This window comes from Sinocyclocheilus grahami, unplaced genomic scaffold, assembly GCF_001515645.1.
Source record: "Sinocyclocheilus grahami isolate Dianchi unplaced genomic scaffold, SAMN03320097.WGS_v1.1 scaffold89.1, whole genome shotgun sequence".
In the NCBI taxonomy this organism is placed as follows: domain Eukaryota; kingdom Metazoa; phylum Chordata; class Actinopteri; order Cypriniformes; family Cyprinidae; genus Sinocyclocheilus; species Sinocyclocheilus grahami.
The window spans coordinates 10,109-15,996 of record NW_015505268.1 but is presented as its reverse complement, the minus strand read 5'-3'; positions in this window follow the sequence as shown (position 1 = coordinate 15,996).

Genomic DNA, 5,888 nt, shown 5'->3' with positions numbered 1-5,888 from the left:
ATTTGTTAAATCAAATAAAAATTAGTGTGTCAGATTGGTCGAGACTCTACAATGGTCTTACTGAATAGATAATCAGTTCTTTCTTTCAACAAAAAAAAGTCTTTATAATCTAAAATGTAATCAAAATGTAACTTTCTCTTCCTCTGAAGCAATGTTCCTTTTCGGATTACTGCATATGCAGCATAGAGCAATATGCTCACTCTAGAGAGAGGCCCAAAAAAAATGACCTATATTGTCTAACATAAAAATGTATTTCAGTGGACATGGCAGACTCATACATGGACACATACATAGGCCTTACATAGTCATAGTTATGTGTTCAGATGTTACTGTTGTTACTGTTCTAAACTCTCTTTCTTTCTCTCTCTCTCTCTCTGTGTGTGATGGTTTCAGACACCCCACAAATCGCAGCAGACAGTCTCTAATCAGTCCTGGAGGAACAGAGATGGATCTTCTGGTCATGAGAGAGAGACCCAGAAAGGGGATCCGTAACAGTGGCTATGATGTGAGTGTTCTTAATGAAAAGCTGCATAAAACATTAGCAAAAATGGTAAGGCTTCAAAAACACAGCTGGCAGAGCATGTTGCCAGGAACAGCAAGGTTGTGGCTTTGGATAAAAGCATCTGCCAGATGCATAGATATATAACACAGGACAGTTACAAATGATTTTGTAAGGCATTGCTTGATTGTTATTGGGTGGAGTTGTGGTTGGGTCGTGTTATGCTTGGTTAGTTGCTGCTGCTATTCTACTCAGGATTTGCTGTTCTGACTTTTTTATTTTATTTTATTATTATTTTTTAACAAAAACAGGTGCAGGTCATTTTAAAGAATAATCATAAGTTCATCACGATAAAAACAGACGCACAATGGTTTGGTTTGCAGATGGGAATAAAGAATGGATTCAGTGTTGACAACTTCTTATTTCTTTACTGTAAATGCATAAGTAAAGCTTCTAAGCAAAAAGCTTACATGTGACATTATCAACGCAGAGTCAGTGGCACACATGCAGTCGTGTCCTAGATCTTAAGTGAAACTCACATGCTGACTATGTACACCTCTCAGCGATTGTAAACATGCTTACGTGTTATATTTGATATAGCTTACCTATTTTCAGCATAAAAATGATTACTTTCTGAGTAAGTGGAAAACTGTCCTCTTTATGCATGTAGTATTAAAAAAAGCACATAGTTTTGTCTATGTCCATATTGTATAAGTTATACTCTTGTGGATTCAACTCTTTTCATTTGTTTCCCTGTACGTAATGTGGATTCTGGCTCTGTGTGAAAAAATATCTTTAGTTCTATAGATTGTAGTGGGAATTAGTTGCTGTTGGCTAAATTACTGCAGCTCTTTGTACTGATGCTGTAAGAAGGACTGCTTTATGTGGTGTGCTGCACCACATCTCTTGTACAAGTACTTCATATCTCACATTTGATGCACAGGAAGGAAGAAATAAACAGACTGTGTCTGAAACCTGTATGAATGTACTTTTTAAGGAAACCATCCTAAGAATTTTAGATTAGCTTCACCATTTAATGATCCAGCTTATAGAATTACAGTAGCAGATTTCTAAAGAGGCCAACATTCCCCTAGGCCACTGATGTATATAATGACTGGATTGTTCATACTGCATTCTAAAAAAAAGAAATTGTTAAATAAAGTCATTATTTTTGTTTTCTTTGCACACAAAACATATTCTCGTAGCTTCAAAAAATTAAGGTTGAACCACTGATGCCACATGGACTATTTTAATGATGTCCTTACTACCTTTCTGGGCCTTGAATATGGTAGTTCCGTTGCTGTCTATGCAGGGTCAGAAAGCTCTTGGATATCATCAAAAATATCTTAATTCGTGTTCTGAAGATGAACAAAGGTCTTACAGAATGACCTGAGAGTAATTAATAACAGAAATATTTTGAGGATATTGTCCGTCTGATGTTTATCATGTTAATCTGATGTTCGCTACTGTAATGAATATGGTACGTAACTTTTCAATACACAGGGGGAATTCCCAACATTAAACAAATAACTGTATATTTGTTTAATATATTTGTAAAAATGCTGACTCGTTATGTGATGTTTTCTCATTAAAATCGTACAATTCCCTGTTAATTCAATATAATGTTTTATGGTGGTGCAGTCACTTTTGTGACATCATGGCAGAATGCTCAAATGGGCCAAGTTTTCTACAAACGTTGCTAACTAGTTTGTTACTCATATTGTCTAGTCAAATGTATTTCTATAGCACTTGAAGTGGAAAGCCATGTAACCATGTGCCCCGCTCAAATGTGTTTGGGAACTTGCAAGTGTCTTGGTGGAACATTAGGGAAACATCTGCAACAACTGGCAATTCTGGTGCAGTCCATGATGATGAGATGCAATGTAGTGGCCACACAAAATACTTAATGTGATATTGACTCCCTTGTTTTTAGGGACTCATTATTCAATTTCTGTATGTCAAATAACTGTTAAACTTCACTAATGCACTAACCTAACTTGAGACAGTGTAAAGCTGAATATCATTGGGATATCACTGGGAATGAATAATGACTGCATGTTTCCTGACAATGTTGCCCAGGGGAAGATTATACAATGAAAAAAGCAGGGGGCCTAATACTGATCCCTGTGGAACTTGTGTGTGAGCTGACATGTCTTTATTAACACAAATAAACTGATAGTGATTATGGCAGGATCTAAACCATGCTAAAGCCTGCCCACAAATGGCGACACCTATGTCCTATGCCATCCGCTGGAATGGCACTCTCTCGTGTACGCGTGTACGACATTTAGTGATAGCTAGAGATGACGGGTTATAAAGTTTCAAATGTGGATGCTTTTCTTACACAAATGCATTGATTTGCTTCAGAAGGCCTTCATTAACTCCCCAGAGCCATGTGGAGTGCTTTTTATAATGGTTGGGTGCACTTTATTGGACTTGTATTATTATTATTATTTTTTAATATAACTCAGAGTGTATTCATCTGAAAGAAGAAAGTCATATAAACATAGGATAGCTTTAGGGTGAGTAAATCATTTAAAAAATTGTTTTTGGGTGAACTATACCTTTAACCCTACCATACCTAAACATAACTGTGCTGTGAGGGAATATCAGTATTTGTCATTGCTTTGTTCTTTGTCATTCTGGCTACTGAATAAGTGTGGCTTATTTTCTTGGAAATATGCTGTTCTTGGAGCTTTCAGACCCTCCTTCCATGCCTCTCAAAATAAAATTGTACTCTTCCACCTGTGCTTATTTTTGTTTTCTTTGCACACAAAAGGTATTCTCGTGGCTTCAAAAAATTAAGGTTGAACCACTGATGCCACATGGACTATTTTAATGATGTCCTTACTACCTTTCTGGGCCTTGAATATGGTAGTTCCGTTGCTGTCTATGCAGGGTCAGAAAGCTCTTGGATATCATCAAAAATATCTTAATCGTGTTCTGAAGATGAACAAAGGTCTTACAGAATGACCTGAGAGTAATTAATAACAGAAATATTTTGAGGATATTGTCCGTCTGATGTTTATCATGTTAATCTGATGTTCGCTACTGTAATGAATATGGTACGTAACTTTTCAATACACAGGGGGAATTCCCAACATTAAACAAATAACTGTATATTTGTTTAATATATTTGTAAAAATGCTGACTCGTTATGTGATGTTTTCTCATTAAAATCGTACAATTCCCTGTTAATTCAATATAATGTTTTATGGTGGTGCAGTCACTTTTGTGACATCATGGCAGAATGCTCAAATGGGCCAAGTTTTCTACAAACGTTGCTAACTAGTTTGTTACTCATATTGTCTAGTCAAATGTATTTCTATAGCACTTGAAGTGGAAAGCCATGTAACCATGTGCCCCGCTCAAATGTGTTTGGGAACTTGCAAGTGTCTTGGTGGAACATTAGGGAAACATCTGCAACAACTGGCAATTCTGGTGCAGTCCATGATGATGAGATGCAATGTAGTGGCCACACAAAATACTTAATGTGATATTGACTCCCTTGTTTTTAGGGACTCATTATTCAATTTCTGTATGTCAAATAACTGTTAAACTTCACTAATGCACTAACCTAACTTGAGACAGTGTAAAGCTGAATATCATTGGGATATCACTGGGAATGAATAATGACTGCATGTTTCCTGACAATGTTGCCCAGGGGAAGATTATACAATGAAAAAAGCAGGGGGCCTAATACTGATCCCTGTGGAACTTGTGTGTGAGCTGACATGTCTTTATTAACACAAATAAACTGATAGTGATTATGGCAGGATCTAAACCATGCTAAAGCCTGCCCACAAATGGCGACACCTATGTCCTATGCCATCTGCTGGAATGACACTCTCTCGTGTACGCGTGTACGACATTTAGTGATAGCTAAAGATGACGGGTTATAAAGTTTTAAATGTGGATGCTTTTCTTACACAAATGCATTGATTTGCTTCAGAAGGCCTTCATTAACTCCCCAGAGCCATGTGGAGTGCTTTTTATAATGGTTGGGTGCACTTTATTGGACTTGTATTATTATTATTATTTTTTAATATAACTCAGAGTGTATTCATCTGAAAGAAGAAAGTCATATAAACATAGGATAGCTTTAGGGTGAGTAAATCATTTAAAAAAATGTTTTTGGGTGAACTATACCTTTAACCCTACCATACCTAAACATAACTGTGCTGTGAGGGAATATCAGGATTTGTCATTGCTTTGTTCTTTGTCATTCTGGCTACTGAATAAGTGTGGCTTATTTTCTTGGAAATATGCTGTTCTTGGAGCTTTCAGACCCTCTCTATATGTGGAGACAATATCCTTCCATGCCTCTCAAAATAAAATTGTACTCTTCCACCTGTGCTCTGAGAAGCATCTTGAGCTCACAAGTGTGGTTGTTATACCATGGAGCAAGGCATTTCTCTTTAAAAAAATTTAATCCAAAAGGTGTGACACCATTTAAAATGTACAAATAGCTTCTGGCACAGCATTCTTTTACAGCATTCACGACTGAAAATGGCACTTTACCATTAGCGATTAAAGCTGCAGGGGCTCAGGATTCTCACCATTTTCACCAGTTATTCATCAGTTACTCAGTCTCTCTATTTCACATTTTGCAATACTTACAAGTTCAGTTCAAGTGTTGTTTTAATAAATACCTGCAACTGGGTTCACCACCAAAACACTCTCTCTTTATTGTCTGGTATATTCCTGACGGATGGATTGCGGGAGAGGAAAAACAGAGAGAAAGACAAAATACACAGATTCATCAGGTTCTTGGGTTGTTGCAGTCTTTAATCACTGCAGCACTTTCTCATTGGGCCTGTGCACCACAGAGGTCTGATGAATAAACAAAACTCCCACATTGTTAAGCCAACCAGGATTGAATTAGAATAGATTGTACACCATGTATTTCTGCTATTATTGTGTGTTTTATGAGTATTTGTGTGTTTAAGATAGAAAGAGACACATGAGAGACTCACAAAGCATAAGAGATTTGGATGATTTGGAAGATAATGAGCACTCGTTTTACCAGCACATAATTCACTTGTTCCAATGAAAGCTCAGGGGTCATGTTATGAAAAGATTTAAAATGAAAATGGTAATTTGGGATGGACGGGAAAGTACCTGATTCACAAAGCATCTCAAAATGGTAGGGCTGTTGTGGGAACAGGCAGTGTGCAAGTGTAGCTTATTATCAAAATAAATCTTGTCACATCATTCATTTATTTATTTCTTTATTTCAATCTTGACAGTTTTACCTGCAGATTGCTGAAAAACCATTGACATGTTATAAGATTGAAAATCTCCTTCAGTTAATCAATCTCCTTTTTTAAATCTCCAGCCAACTGATTTTTTTTTAAATTTCATCTTAACTCAGAAAACGTCTCGGTTA